Source organism: Pan troglodytes, chromosome 6, assembly GCF_028858775.2.
Source record: "Pan troglodytes isolate AG18354 chromosome 6, NHGRI_mPanTro3-v2.0_pri, whole genome shotgun sequence".
Taxonomy (NCBI): domain Eukaryota; kingdom Metazoa; phylum Chordata; class Mammalia; order Primates; family Hominidae; genus Pan; species Pan troglodytes.
In genome coordinates, this window is record NC_072404.2 from 117,760,583 (window position 1) to 117,775,592 (window position 15,010).

A 15,010-nucleotide genomic window follows, 5' to 3' on the forward strand; every position below is an offset into this window, starting at 1 on the left:
AATGACCTTATCGTTAACAAAATAGCGAATGCTTCCACAGTGCCTGTTTGTACAGAGTGCTTCACAAGCATGAGCTCATGTGATTTCCTCATCACTTGGTTTTCCAGCTGTAACAGGTTTGGAGAAGGCAGCTGTGGATTCTCTTTAGCTTTTGTTTGAGAGGTTTCTCTCTTCCTGGTCAAGAAGCCACATGACCTGAATGTAACTAGAACGGTGTTGTTGAGCACTTGCTTGTGGACTCCTCTGGGGTCTGCAGATGATGGGCAGGATGCTGGAGACTGCAGGTTTTGCTAGTTTCCTACTTGCATGGATTCTTTCTTGCCCCAGCTCTGGATAGGTTCCCAGGCTTCATTAGAATTCATGGACGGTTATCTGCAAAGACTTCTGGACAAGAAGGTATAATAGTTCTTTTATGTGTCAATTTGACTGTCAAGGGATGCTCAGAAAGCTGGCAAACCTCTGCGTGGGTGTCTCTGAAAGGGATGAGCATTTGAATTGGTGACTGAGTAAAGAAGGCTTTCCTCACCACTGCGGGTGGGTACCATTCAGTCTACAGAGGGCTTGAATAGGACAAAAATGTGTAGGAAGATAGAGTTCCCGTTCTGCTTGAGCTGGGGCCTCCATCCTCTCCTGCCCTCAGACACTGGCTTCCCTGGTTCTTAGGCCTTTGGGTCTAGGCTGGAGCCACACCCGTGGCTTTCCTGGGCCTCCACCTCACAGATGGCAGACCACAGGACTTCCTGGCCTCAGTAATTGCATATGCCAGTCCCTTGTAATCTATCACTTTCTATACATCTATATATATCCTATTGGTTCTGCTCCTCTGGAGAGCCCTAATACAATGGAGTATCACAGGAGTGTGTCCCCCAAACCCTATGCTGTGTAGCACCCTGATTCCTGTGGCACCTTTCTTCTGATGTAGGAGATGTTAATACTGGTGGTAAGGTTGAAAATAATTTTTTAAAATGGCTAGACACACAAAGTAGCAGTGTATTTAAACCTTGTCTGCTATTTTAGTAGCATGAGGCATTCCTGAATAAAAGGAAATAGAAGAAGCAAGCAGGCTGGTCGCTTGGGAAGGGCACCTTGAGGGGCCCTTATCAGAGCTACAGCCCGAGGTACTGTGGCAGGTAAATAAGTTCTGTTCTTGTTGACCGATCAATGGAAGTGTATAGACTTGCCAGCGAAAACCACAACCTAGAGAACACAGATGGCCCCACTGCAAGGACAAGGAGTCTCTTGGAGCTCAGACTTTCACATAATATATTTTCTCCACAGCGCCTGGAAATTGTGTTCTTGTTGATTTTCTGGGAGACAGCAAAGCCTCCCTCCTCCTTCCCCTCATCCTCAGGGTGGGAGTGACAGCCTCATCACTTGCATTTTCAAGTAAATCTGGCTTGGAGAAAGCAGCTGTGGATTCTCTTTGGCTTTCTTTCTAGAAGTTTCTGTCTTCCTAGTCAATGAGTCACATGATTTAAATGTAACAAGGGCATGGTTCTCAGGTGCCTGATGCTTCTGGGCTTTGTAGAATACTGGCCAAACCCGCCATGGTGGCCATGGTAGGCTGGGGTGTGGGACTCAGGCACACAGAACACTGCACAGTTGGGACTTCAAGAGCAAGGGCATCTCCAGAATCAGACTTCTGTGTCCTTAAGCAGGGTCTAGAATGTGTCAGGGAACCAGTTCTGGGCCTGAAGAATTGTCATTTGTCCTGTTGTTCCTAGATTGTCATAGTCAGAGGAAGAGACTGTCTCACAAGCCCCATGCAGAATTTGGGACTGTCGATGTTTGTGTAAAGGCAGGTATAACTTGCAGTCTTGCCTTTGGAATACATTTGTCTTCCTAAGTTAATCTGTTACAGGACACCGTATTTGATTTCTTGTCTGGAATTTGAGTCTCTTATCACTAGAAATACGGTGTTGCTTTGGTGAAGAATGCTTTTCTCTCTGCAAGAGGGGCAGTGTGGTGAAGTGATTCAGTGCAGGGACTTGGTGCAGGTCTGCCTGGCTTTCTCACTAATAGCTGTGTGATCTCGGACAAGTTACTTAACCTCTCGATGTTTCTGTTGCTTCATCTATAAAAAGGGGATAGTAATGGTGTTCAACTACTTTATAGGTTTCTGGAAAGGAGAAAATAAGGGAACGTGAGCAAACCACTCAGAACAGTGCCTGCTGTGTGGTTAAGTGCTATCTAAGGGTTTGTTATTTTTCACGACTTGGAATTGGAACAGAATATGAAATAAAGGGTGTCAAGGCAAAGCAGGCTTGTCAGTAGTTTGGAGTAGTGGCAAAAGTCTTGGCTTAGAAGGCAGGAGGCCTGCTCTTTCTGATCAGCCTTCCCGCTAAGTAATGGGCTCACCCTGAGCCAGTCTGAGCTTCACTTACTTTATTTTAAAAGGAGGTGGTAGCTGGGTGTGGTGGCTCATGCCTGTAATCCTAGCACTTAGGGAGGCCGAGACAGGAGGATCATTTGAGACCAACCTGGGCAACAGGGTGAAACCCCATCTCTACAAAAAATTCGCCAGGCATGGCAGTGCGCACCTGCAATCCCAGCTACCTGGGAGGCTTTAGGTGGGAGGATCACCTGAGCCCGAGAAGTCCAGGCTGCAGTGAGCCATGATTGCGCCACTGCACAGAGTGACAGAGTAAGACCTTGTCTCAAATAAAATAAGATGAGGTGGTGATAACAAATGAATGCATAAACAAAAGGCAGAATATACATACAGTGCACTACTATTCAGCTATGAAAAGGAATTAAGTTCTGACATGTGCTACAACATGGATGAACCTTGAGGACATTATGCTAAGAGAAATAAATCAGACACAAAAGGACAACTGTTGCATGATTCCCCTATGTGAGCTATCTAGAATAGGCAAAGGCATAGAGACAGGAAGTGGAACTGAAGCTACCGGGGTTGAGGGAGGGGATATGGACAGTTTTGCTTAATGGTTATGGAGTTTCTTTTATGGGTGATGAAAAAGTTTTGGATCTGGATAGTGGTGCTAGTTACAAAATATTGTAAATACAATTCATGTCACTGAATTATACACTTAAAATAGTAAAGATGGCAAACTTCATATTATGTATGTTTTACTACAATAAAAAAGTCGAACATAATTAAAAAGAAGAGTGAAGTAGGCTGATGTTGAAAGAAAAAGTTACGTGCTATAAACGTTGAAACTTTTCTAGACCATGAGGCTACCAGACAAAAAAGTGACTAGCCTGGGCAACATAGTGAGATCCTGCCTCAACATTAGCCTAGTGTGGTAGAGTGCGCCTGTGGTCCCAGCCACTTGGGAGGCTTCAGTGGGAGGATTGCTTGAGCCCAGGAGGTTGAGGCTGCAGTGAGCCGTGAGTGCACAACTGCACTCCAGCCTGAGTGATAGTGAGTCCCTGTCTTAAGGAGAAACCAAAAAACCCCAAACACATGTTATTTTGTGACTGAGATGATATACACACACACACACATACACACACATAAAGCTTCATGAAATGATGTTACCATCAATTTATCTGATACAATCAAGATTTCAGATTTATTCAACTTTTAAAAATGCTTGTAGTTACATTAATTTTGTAACCCATTATGTCCTGTTTTAAAAACATTGTTGGCCAGGCACGGTGGCTCATGCCTGTAATCTCAGCACTTTGGAAGGCTGAGGCAGGTGGATCACCTGAGGTCAGGAGTTCGAGACCAGCCTGACCAACATGGTGTGAAACCCGGTCTCTACTAAAAATACAAAATTAGCTAATATGGTGGTGCCTGCCTGTAATCCCAGCTACTTGGGAGGCAGAGGCAGGAGAATTGCTTGAACCTGGGAGGTAGAGGTTGCAATGAGCTGAAATCGTTCCACTGCACTCCACCCTGGATGACAGAGGGAGACTCTGTCTCAAAATAAATAAATAAATAAAATTAAACGTTGTTGGGAGACTGGCTCATGCTTGGATGTGTCTCCCACTGGCCACTAGGGAGAGCTGATAGGTCAGGCTGAGGAGTGAAGGGAACTGGTGGGGTTGCAGGTAGTAGTAGTCTCTGTGCTGGCTGGGACCCTTCTCAGCTAACCTCTCGCACTCCTTACCAAGGCCTTTCACAGGGGGGCGGGTGGTGCTCATTTGGAGTTTAGTTGAACAAGTGTCTGTTTATTTGAAGAAACCTTCCCTGCCTCATTCCCGCCTGGGGGAGCCCATTTAAATGTGTGCTAGTTGTTGGATTTTTGGCTCAGCACTTGGACCCTCTTCCTCCTGGAGAAGAACAGAACATGTCTCTTTCCTGTTGGCATAACGGCCCCCTTCAGATGTGTTACTGACAGCCTTAAGACTTGCCATGAATGGGCACGGTGGCTCACGCCTGTAATCCTAGCACTTTGGGAGGCCGAGGCAGGCAGATCACGAGGTCAGGAGTTCGAGACCAGTCTGGCCAACATAGTGAGACCCTGTCTCTACTAAAAATACAAAAAATTAGCCAGGTGTGGTGGTGTGCGCCTGTAATCCCAACTACTTGGGAGGCTGAGGCAGGAGAATTGCTTGAACTCGGGAGGCGTAGGGTGCAGTGAGCCAAGATCGCACCACTGCACTCCAGCCTGATGATGGAGTGAGACTCCCTCTCAAAAAAAAGAAAAAGATTTGCCACGAACAACCTGCAAAATTCACCTCACTAGACAGGTTCTGAACCCTACTGTGTGTCAGGCGCCCTCCTCTCAACCTCAGCAAATGAGGCTGGTTCTGCCTGCCATTTTGGTTGTTAGGAAAATGGCATCCCTAGAAGGGAGTTGAAGCTCAGCAGGGAAGCAGCACAGAGAAGCAGCCATGCATGGGGTTGGAAGTCAGCTCCAATGGGGACTGCCTTGCCTGCCCTGGGCTCTCTCTGAAGCAGGTGTGACAAGTCACCTATGTTGGCCGGGTGCGGTGGCTCATGCCTGTAATCCCAGCACTTTGGGAGGCTGAGGCGGGTGGATCACCTGAGGTCAGGAGTTTGAAACCAGCCTGGCCAACATGGCAAAAATCCGTCTCTACTAAAAATACAAAAAAAAAATTAGCTGGGAGTGGTAGTGAGTGCCTGTAATCCCAGCTACTTGGAAGGCTGAGGCAAGAGAATCGCTTAAACCTGGGAGTCAGAGGTTGCAGGGAGTGGAGATCTCGCCACTGCACTCCAGTCTGGGCGACAGAGTGGGACTCCTTCTCCAAAAAAAAAAAAAAAAAAAAAGTCACCTATCTTAGCTCCAGGATCTCTTCTGTTTTTGCAGGGAGAAGCCAGAGGTCGTCAGGCATTTCAGCCTCCCTCCATGAGCAGAAGGAGGATCAGACCACTGGCTGATTAACCCCATCATGTTCAGTGCTTCCAAAAGTGTTGAACACGATTTTTATCTTTGTTCCCCCACTAGCTCCACCTGCTCTCCTATAAGGCTGTTGTTCATGTTTGACCAAAGTGATGACCACAGCATGTTCCACCTTCAGAGCAGGCAGAAGAGCTGAAATGTCCTTGCGTAATGAGGATTCCCTTAACTTCATTAGCAAGTGGTAACCTCTCCTCTCAGTCAATTCCTCCACTTCCTCCTCCTGGGGTTAGTATGGCACAACCAATGTCCAACTCCTATGTGACAAGTTAGTCTGGGATCAGCTGTCAAAGTTAAGGAAGAGATGCCTTCAGGTCACTGCCCAGAGACAGAGCTAGACTTGCTTGATAAGACTGCCTCAGAGTAGTTCTTCCACAGGAATTCAGAAGTGACTATGCAGCCTTTTCCTGTTGGCCACAGGAAATAGCCATGGCTTGTAGTGAAATAACGCTCACCAGCTAAGGGTTTAAGGGGACTCTACTATGACTCATGCCTGTCCTTGCTTTGATCCTCAGTTGGAAGCCAAAGGCTGTGGAGGTCAGATTTCCCTAGTGCTTTATGGTACAGTCTCCTCAGTGGGAACAGGCTGGAGATGGAATTCTTCCGTCACTGGTGCTTCACCCCGGTACTCGTCCAAAATACCGCTTGAAACTAGCTCCCAAGGCTGTGTGTGGTGGTCACGCCTGTAATCTCAGCGCTTTGGGAGGCCGAGGCGGGTGGATCACTTCAGGCCAGGAGTTCGAGACCAGCCTGGCCAACATGTTGAAACCCCATCTCTACTAAAAATACAAAAATGAGCCAGGTATGGTGGCCCATGTCTGTAATCCCAGCTACTCAGGAGGCTGAGGCAGGAGAATCACTTGAACCCAGGAGGCAGAGGTTGGAGTGAGCTGAGATCGTATCACTGCACTCCAGCCTGGTGACAGAGTGAGACTCTGCTTTAAAAAACAACCCCCAAAAAACTAACTCTCAAGACTTTTATGATAGCTCTCTTCTCTTACAGCTGTTTTTGGGTTACCACCCCCATATTTTCCAACAAGCTACCATTTTCTACCTTCTGCTTACATTCACGGTCACTGGACACTTAGCAGATGATGGCGCTGGTTAGTGGCTTCTTGATGGCAGCACTCAAGGTAGTGATAATGGTGTGGCTGAGAACTTACAAAAGGGCTCCACCACAGAAAAGGCTCTGCAGACATCAATCTCAAGGGTGGACCAGAGTTCCTAGCTCCACCCTTCCCCACAGGTATTTAAGTAGGTTATTAGAAGTATGCCTCCTGAGCAATTCCAAAATCCTGGCCGGAGCTATTATTGGGAGAGGATCCCACTCTGATGGGTTTATTGCATTTTATGGCTCCAAATCCTTTCTTTCTTTCTATAGCCAAACATTCCGGCATGTGGCTTTGCAGTTCCTTTCACTGAAGGATTTGTTTCCCAATCTCTTTGAATCTGGACTGGTCTTATCATTTGCTTGGGCCAATGGAGTGCCATGAAATTAATGGAGTACGAGTTCTGAGTCTGAGCCTCCAGGATCCCTGTCCACCTGTATTCTTGCATTTCTGTTATGGCCATGAGAACGCACTTTAGCTGCCCAGCCTAGGTCAGCTGACAGCTGTGAGACCGGCCAAGGTCCGCAGAGCCACTTTGCTGGGCACCCAGAGGTGTGAGCAATGCATGCTTACTATGGTAGGCTACTGAGGCTTTGAGGACTGTTACCTAACAATATCGTGACCATAAATAACCGAAATGTCCCACTTAGAATGATGCACTTCTTGAAGAGTTATCAGAAGCAACTTTCACCTTCAAATAAAATAGTTCCCTGTAGATTGCTTCTTTCCTTGCATTGCCCCAAACTGAATATCTTTCACTGGTGTTTAGCGCTATATATGTATTTCATATCTTGGTAAAAACTGGACAATGAGCACAAGTGAAAAGTCATTCTTTATTAGGCATCAAATGAACAGGAGGGGGAAGCAAAGGGAAGAGTGACTGCCTACGTTTCTGTAGACTCTGGCTAACAGCCTGTCTACCCGGATGGGTGGATTGCTAATAGCAGTTAATGTTCATCATGTTTGTACCTGGGTGAAACTCCTTTCCATGCAGAGGTAAATGTAGGTACAGATCATTGAAAGGTAATCTTTAATTAATTGATTGTTTTTCAGACAGAGTCTCACTCTTGTCGCCCAGGCTGGAAGTGCAGTGGTGTGATCTCAGCTCACTGCAACCTCTGCCTCCTGGGTTCAAGGGATTCTTCTGCCTCAGCCTCCCAAGTAGCTGAGCAGCTGGGATTACAGGTGCAAGCCACCATGACCGGCTAATTTTTGTATTTTTGGTAGAGACAGGGTTTCACCACATTGGCCAGGCTGGTCTCCAACTCCTGACCTCAGGTGATCCACCCGCCTCGGCCTCCCAAAGTGCTGGGGTTATAGGCGTGAGCCACCGCACCCGGCCGAGAGGTAATCTTCAGAAGACTTACTGGTGGGTGATGACAGTGTTTGGGCCCCTAATTTTAAAAAGGATTAGAAACAGTGACAAGAATTTGGCAAAACAAATTTCTGAACCCAAGACTGTTGTGCACTGGCAAATGTAGGATGTTTGTCCTCAGCTGGAGTCCCTAAACTCCGACACACACAGGTAAGTAAAATGACTGTGCTCTATCTTTTTAAATATGTGCCAGGCACAGTGACTCATGCCTGTAATCTTAGCACTTTGGGACGCTCAGGTGGGCAGATCACCTGACATCAGGAGTTTGAGACCAGCCTGGGCAACATAATGAAACCCCGGCTCTCCTAAAAATATAAAAATTAGCCAGGCGTGGTGGTGTGTGCCTGTAATCCGAACTGCTTGGGAGGCTGAGGCATGAGAATCGCTTGAACCCAGGAGGTGGAGGTTGCAGTGAGCCAAGATCTCATCACTGCACTTCAGCTTGGGCAACAGAGTGAGACTCCGCCTCAAAAAAAAAAAAAAATGTTCTACAGACCAATATCTATAGCAAGGTTTATAAGACAGACACCAAGCTTCTGGCTCTTTGGTTATGTAGTGGTCATATATCTCTGATGATGACTGAATGAAGCATATGGGGAACTTCATTAACGTTCCTTTGGTCATTCAAGGCCTTCCATCAATCAATCTCAGCAAGTGTACTTTCTGAGTGTCTTGTCTCTTGGAGGTTAATTTACAGATGAGAGAAGATATAAACAAGTTGCCTCCTTTCCCAGTGAAACACTGATGTCTTCTCCCTCTTCTAACTCATCTCAACTTGGTCTCTGAACTTAGCGCTGTGGACATACCATATGTGTCCTTAGGCAAGAGGATCTTCAATTGGTTCCTGGGTTCATTGGGCTCCTGTGGCTTTCCAACACAGATTACTCAGTCTCTTGCATCTCAGTGTGAACACCTAGGATGACCGTTTTTCTGCTCTGGAAAGGAAAAACACTGTGCACTTCTGCCCGATGGCAGAATCAGAACCCAGGATGGAATGCAGAGGCAGCAGCTGAGAGGGCAGCAGTGCAGCACACTCTCCTCCATGCCACCTGGGTTTCCAGAGGAGAGCATGATTTTTTAAATTATTTTTTGAGACAAAGTTTTTCTCTTGTTGCCCAGGCTGGAGTGCAACGGCACTATCTCGGCTCATTGTAACCACCGCCTCCCGGGTTCAAGCGATTCTCCTGCCTCAGCCTCCTGAGTAGCTGGGATTACAGGTGCCCACCACCATGCCCAGCTAATTTTTGTATTTTTATTAGAGACAGGATTTCACTATGTTGGCCAGGCTAGTCTCGAACTCCTGACCTCAGGCGATCCACCCAACTCAGCCTCCCAAAGTACTGGGATTACAGGCATGAGCCACCGCACCCAGCCAACCATGATTTTTTAAAATGTGCATTCATAAGGGAGTGAGCTAACACAGAAACTCATGGGATTAGCATAAAGAAACATTTCTTCCTAAGGGAAATGTATGAGTCATTTTTTTTTCTTATAAGACTGCTGTGAGTCAAGTTCTATGGCCAAATTCTGGATGAATACAGGATTTATAAACACTTGATATATTGTACAAGCTGTAGAAAGACTTCCTATTGGGCAATGGTATCTTTGCAGAATTTGTTTTTTATACTGGGAAGCAAAAGTTCCACAGGGAACAAGTTAACTCATAAGGTTTAGTCACTGGAAACTGCAAAAGACGAAAGCCTACAAAGATGAAAGAACAGACACTTTAGAGCTCCCTGATGGACAGGAATCCTACTTACCAGAGCCCTTCCTCTACAGCAGCATTTCTCGAAGTGGGGCTTCTGGACCAGAAGCATCAGCACCACCTGGGAACTTGTTAGAAATGCCAATTCTTGTGCCTCTTTCCAGACCTACCGAATTGGAAAGTCGAGGTTGAGGCCCAGCAGTGTGTTTTCACAAACCCTCCTGGGGATTCCGATGCACACCAAAGTTTGAGAGCTACACATTTCTAAGAGACAATCTAGGCAGACTGTACACAGGAAATGGCTTTCCTTTCACAAAAATATTTCTTCCCTAGTGCCCTAAGGCATCCACTGTAGATAATAGGTTACATTCTCTCTCTGCAACTAGGATGGTACTGGTATGTACCATCCCTGGGGATTATTGAGAAAATAGTCATCCAAATAGTTGTCATTGTTCTATGATTAAGTCCCCAGTGACAGTTTTGTTGCTGTCCACCAATCAACTACTAAGCCATTTGGTTACACAGCAGCACTTCACTTCGAGGAACCAGTTTTTGTATGGATAAAGAAAATCTAAGTTACGCTGTGCCAGCAAGTCACTCCCTAGCTGCTCTGGCTTAGCATAATAAAGGATTATTTCTTGTTCCTAATACACCTGCAACACAGCTTGGCAAGGAAACTCTATTCCATGTAGTCACTCAGGGACGACGCTAATGGAATGTCTGTGTCAACACTTGCTTCCGTGATCATCAGTATGACAAGGGGAGTACAAGATATGGTAAACTGCACTGGCTTTTAAAGCTTCCTTCTGGAATTGACACATAACCTTTTCTGTTTCATTGGAGAAGGCACATGGCCAAGTGTAACTTCAAAAGTGTGTGGGTAGTACATCCTATCCTGTTGTGCCCAGAAAAAGAACTGGAGTATCTGAGAACAGCCCTCGTGACTGCTATTCAAGGTTATGAGTGGGCCACAATGGCCATCATGCAAAGCTATGTGTTCACATTCAAGAAATAGCAGGGCTAAGAGTTTTCAGTTTTTACCTTCTTTCACTATCTCTTTGATTATATTGACTCTCAAATCTGCACCTTCCTTCCCAAGGTCTTTTTTGATCAACCTTTTTCATTTTCTTAAACTTTAAAAAAAAATTGAAGTTAATATACATACAGGAAAGCACACACGTGTGTCTACAGCCTGATGAATGGTCACAAAGTGAGCATAACAGTGCAACTACCCCCCAGGCAAGAAATTGACCATTACCAGGAACTCACCAGCCCCATTTGGGCTCCTTCCAGCTCCCTCATGGCAACACTCCTGACTTCTAACACCATCAGTTATTTTTTTACACTCATTCATTCAACTGGTATTTCTCAGCTAGGCACCGGAACTTCTCAGTCCTGGCAGATGGTGTTACAAACCGAAGCATGAGATTTCATCCTAGTAAGCTTCCTGTTGGAAGACTGGATTTTTCTGGGGGTGGGGGTGACATATTTTAGGCAGGATTGGGGGTGGGTGAGCTCTCTCAACTCTCAGGGATTTTACCTAATAAATATTTTCCTTATTACCTGTTTAAGCACATCCAGTACTTCCTAAAAGAGCAGATGGGACCATAGCAAGAATCTCTTTGCTGCCTGACACATGAGAAGCAGCCTGCCCAGCTGGCACTTGCTCTCCTACAACCAGCCTCAACAAGGCATCGAGCTGCCTGCACCAGTGACAGCAAAGCAGCACCTGCCTGTCTGCAGCTCAGGGATTTTCTCTGGCTCTCAGTGGCACAGCCTTAGCCTTCCAGGCGGTTTCCAGGGCTGGGTAACTAGTTCCTTCTGGGTTGGGGAATGGGGAACAAGTGTAAAAGTTATTTTGGCTCAAATACAAGATTGACATTTGGTTTTAGAAATAGGAATATTTGTTATGCAGCTTCCATTTTATGAAAATGAGGGATATGTTTTCCATCCTCTTACCTATTTAATCAACAAAGGTCTTAATGGAGATGCAGTGGGCAGCTGGATTCTTAAAATGCCAGCTCCTTCCCAATATCCTCTAAATCAGACATTTCTGTCTAAGCATGCACCTGCAAAAATGATATGTTGTTTTCCAGCTTCACTGCAAGATCCCTGCCAGAATTCAGGATAGGTATCTCAAGGATATCATTACAAGTTCCAAATAATGCCATCTTTCATGCTTGAAAAGCCATGACTGTCTGGTCCCTGCAGGGAGTAGCTGGTGCCTTCAGTGGGGAGGGGTTCGAGCGTGAGCAACTCAGGAACGTTGTGGTCTACGGTTCAGCCACATCCTTTGTGGTAAGAAACTGCAACAAAATGTACTTTATATTTTTATAATCAGCTGGCTTTTAAATTACAGCCATGCTGAATAAGAGCAGAGAAAACGTATGATTAGTAATTTCGTTATGCAGAAAGTAGAACAGTTTCTGGCTAAGGCCTAGGGCTTTTAAAAAAAAAAAAAAGGTGCTTTTAGTAAAAAAAAGAAAATGGAAAACTCTTTATTCCAAAGCCAAAGCAATGGTTCATGGCCTCCTTCTGAGCAGTAATAGTCCAGCTCCACGAGGAAGTGGAAATGGAAAAGATTAGCTTGGGAAAATATTCTAAGAGCTGTCTGCCTGCCCAGCCACTGTCACCTATATACTGAGCCACCTTCTCTGGTCCTTACAAGCACGGAAAAATGGATCTGTGGCAGCCATGGTTCCTGGACTTCTAGAAATGACTATATTCCAGGAGATGCAGAAATGCTACTGAACATGGATGTGCAGCACCACAGAAAACCTATGTGGGATCCTGATCACCAGTGGAAGGCCGGCTCCTTATAGAGCTAAGGTAAAACCAATGTTTGTTTTGATGTAGTTCCCCCACCCTGCCTATCATGTTTGGGGAAGAACAGATGTATCATGTCTCATACTTTGGGAGCAAAAGCTTCTTACTGTGGACCAAAGGCTATGTTCAGAAACACCTGGGATGCTTGTTAAGGATGGGGATTCTCAGACCAGGCTGGAAATTTGTTTGTTTGTTTGTTTGTTTTTTGAGAACAGAGTCTTATTCTGTTGGCCGGGCTGGAGTGCCATGGCGCGATCTTGACTCACTGCAACCTCCGCCTCCTGAGTAGCTGAGATTACAGGCGTGCACCACCACGTCCGGCTAGTTTTTTGTAGTTTTAGTAGAGATGGGGTTTCACCATGTTGCCCAGGCTGATCTCAAATTCCTGAGCTCAGGTGATCTGCCTGCCTCGGCCTCCCAAAGTGCTGGGATTATGGGCCTGAGCCACCACACCCACCTAGACTTCTCTTAAGCTGGAAAATAAGATCAGGAGTTGCCAACCCCATGCTGATCTTACTTGGGAACCTTGCCCAAGCCTCCTGTCACAAATCCCTTTTATGGAGTTTGTGCCTCAATAAACTGCAGCTGTACCAATGGGCATAATCAGGCTTGTTTATATAGTATACCAGGATCCCAAGATAAAAGGCATTCTAAATGCCTAGTGTGATTAGAGCAAACAAGGTACCAGCTAGCATTCATTACTTAGAGGTCAGATACCTATCTTGTATCTGATAAAACAAGCACTCATTTTCTTTTTCAAAATCTAGCATGAGAAATCAGAAGGGCAGCATGCAGACACGGGGATTCATTTGCTCATTCATTTACATTCATGCCTTTCCTTTCTCAGATGGAACAGAAAATTCCCAGGCCCAGGAACCACCACAAGTACTACCTTATTTGCTCAAAAGGTAGGCTATGCCCATAAGGGGCAGACCACGCATGGCTCTACCTCTCTCTCTCTCTACACACACACACACACACACACACACTCTCTCTCTCTCTCCTGCTTTTATTGTGCCATTTTGGATCTGTAGGAACTTGGGCTTGAAGAGCTACATGATCTGAAATTCAGCATGTATCAGCTAGTAGGTTATGTCCCGAGAGGGATATGCCTCCAGGTGGCTGTGACCTCACTTTCACAGTTCATGCAGAGGAAAGTCATCCTTGTGGTCCTGGGAGAGCTGGTCTGTTGCTGCCCAGGTTTGCCTGCACTGCCAGCATGGCTCTCACAGCCCCCCAAGTTGTTTTCCTCTGAAAGGTTCAAATCTTGACTCTGAAACAGACCTCATAATGAAACACCTATGGGAAAAGTCTATTCTCTGGCCTCTTTCCTGAGCTCAATAATGTTTAATTTTTAAAAGTGGGGGAGGGAGGGAGGGAAAGAAGTCTCTGATATTTCTCCAGTGCACTTGTCTCTCATAGATGGCCTTGGCCAAAACTCACCACCAGCGATTGTGCCAAAACACCTGGTTTGAATTCTGGCTGTCATGCTGCTTCATTTAATGAGATGGTCCCAACTTACTTTACTGTTTAAAAAGAATTTGGGGCCAGATGCAGTGGCTCATGCTTTTAATCTCAGCACTTTAGGAGGCCGAGGTGGGCTGATCACGAGGTCAGGAGATCGAGACCATCCTGGCCAACACGATGAAACCCCGTCTCTACTAAAAATACAAAAAATTAGCCGGGCGTGGTGGCGGGCGCCTGTAGTCCCAGCTACTTGGGAGGTTGAGGCAGGAGAATGGCGTGAACCCAGGAAGCGGAGCTTGCAGTGAGCCAAGATCATGCTACTGCACTCCAGCCTGGGCAACAGAGTGAGACTCCATTCTCAAAAAAAAAAAAAAAAAAAGTGTCCGGCTTCATCTCTCCTTTTTTGTCACTACACGTATCACCTAGTCACCCAGCAGTTGTACTCAGAGTCAAGGACTAGTGCTTCTGCACCTGAGAAGAAGCATCTCGGGCTCCCCATTGGAAGAGCGCTTTGTCTAAGGAGGCCTCAAACTTCAGCCTCCCGACTTGCAATCTGAGTCAGGAGCCAAGCTGTGGAAGTGGACAAGTGCCCTCGGAAGATGCTGTCTCCCTGTCGGAGCCGACTGGCGCACTCACCTCCCTGCTCAGCTCAATCCATCAGCGTGTGCTGCCACTGCCGTAAGTCAATCGGCTCGGGGCAGACAGCTATCAGAGATGAAACAGGGACAAGGAAAAGAGCTTAATGAAATTTTATTTTGAAAATATGGCAAGAGTCTAAGGCACTTCAAACATTTAAATACATAGAGGACCAAAGTAAATGTGACACGGTAAAAAGGAATCCATAAATACAAAGAGAACTACACTGTGTTTCTCTAGAGGCAAATACAAAGCCGATTCCTCTAACACAATCCAACCTTTAGCATTGGAGTTGTGCAATTAATACAAATGATGATGTTACGTGTAGTTCTTCATGGCTTCAGTATGGAATACAAAAGCTGAAAATACTGTGTCAAGTTCATATAGATACCCTTTTTATAAAAAGTCATATATTACATCTACCTGGCTAAGACCAAATGAGCATCATCTTTTCTAAGTTTTATACTTTGAGAGTTGTGTCTGGCCCAGGCCCACGTTACCAATGATCAAAGTCATCTCGACTTCTTTATTTTAAAATAAGACAAAAGAAAAATCCAAA

At 45.8% G+C, this 15,010-nt stretch overlaps 1 protein-coding gene across 4 annotated transcripts in view; it reads left to right on the forward strand.

Moving 5' to 3' along the window:
- LOC112209800 (sterile alpha motif domain-containing protein 11-like) overlaps positions 1-15,010 on the forward strand; it is a 231,895-nt gene that overhangs the window by 81,698 nt on the left and 135,187 nt on the right. For 2 of the 4 annotated variants that reach the window (XR_010158646.1, XR_010158649.1), the window contains 2 exons: positions 11,095-12,351; positions 13,196-13,256. The exons of the other annotated variants lie outside the window; for them this stretch is intronic. The gene's annotated coding sequence lies outside the window, so the exon portion shown is untranslated. The remainder of the gene's footprint in view (positions 1-11,094; positions 12,352-13,195; positions 13,257-15,010) is intronic. 4 annotated transcript variants of the gene reach the window in all.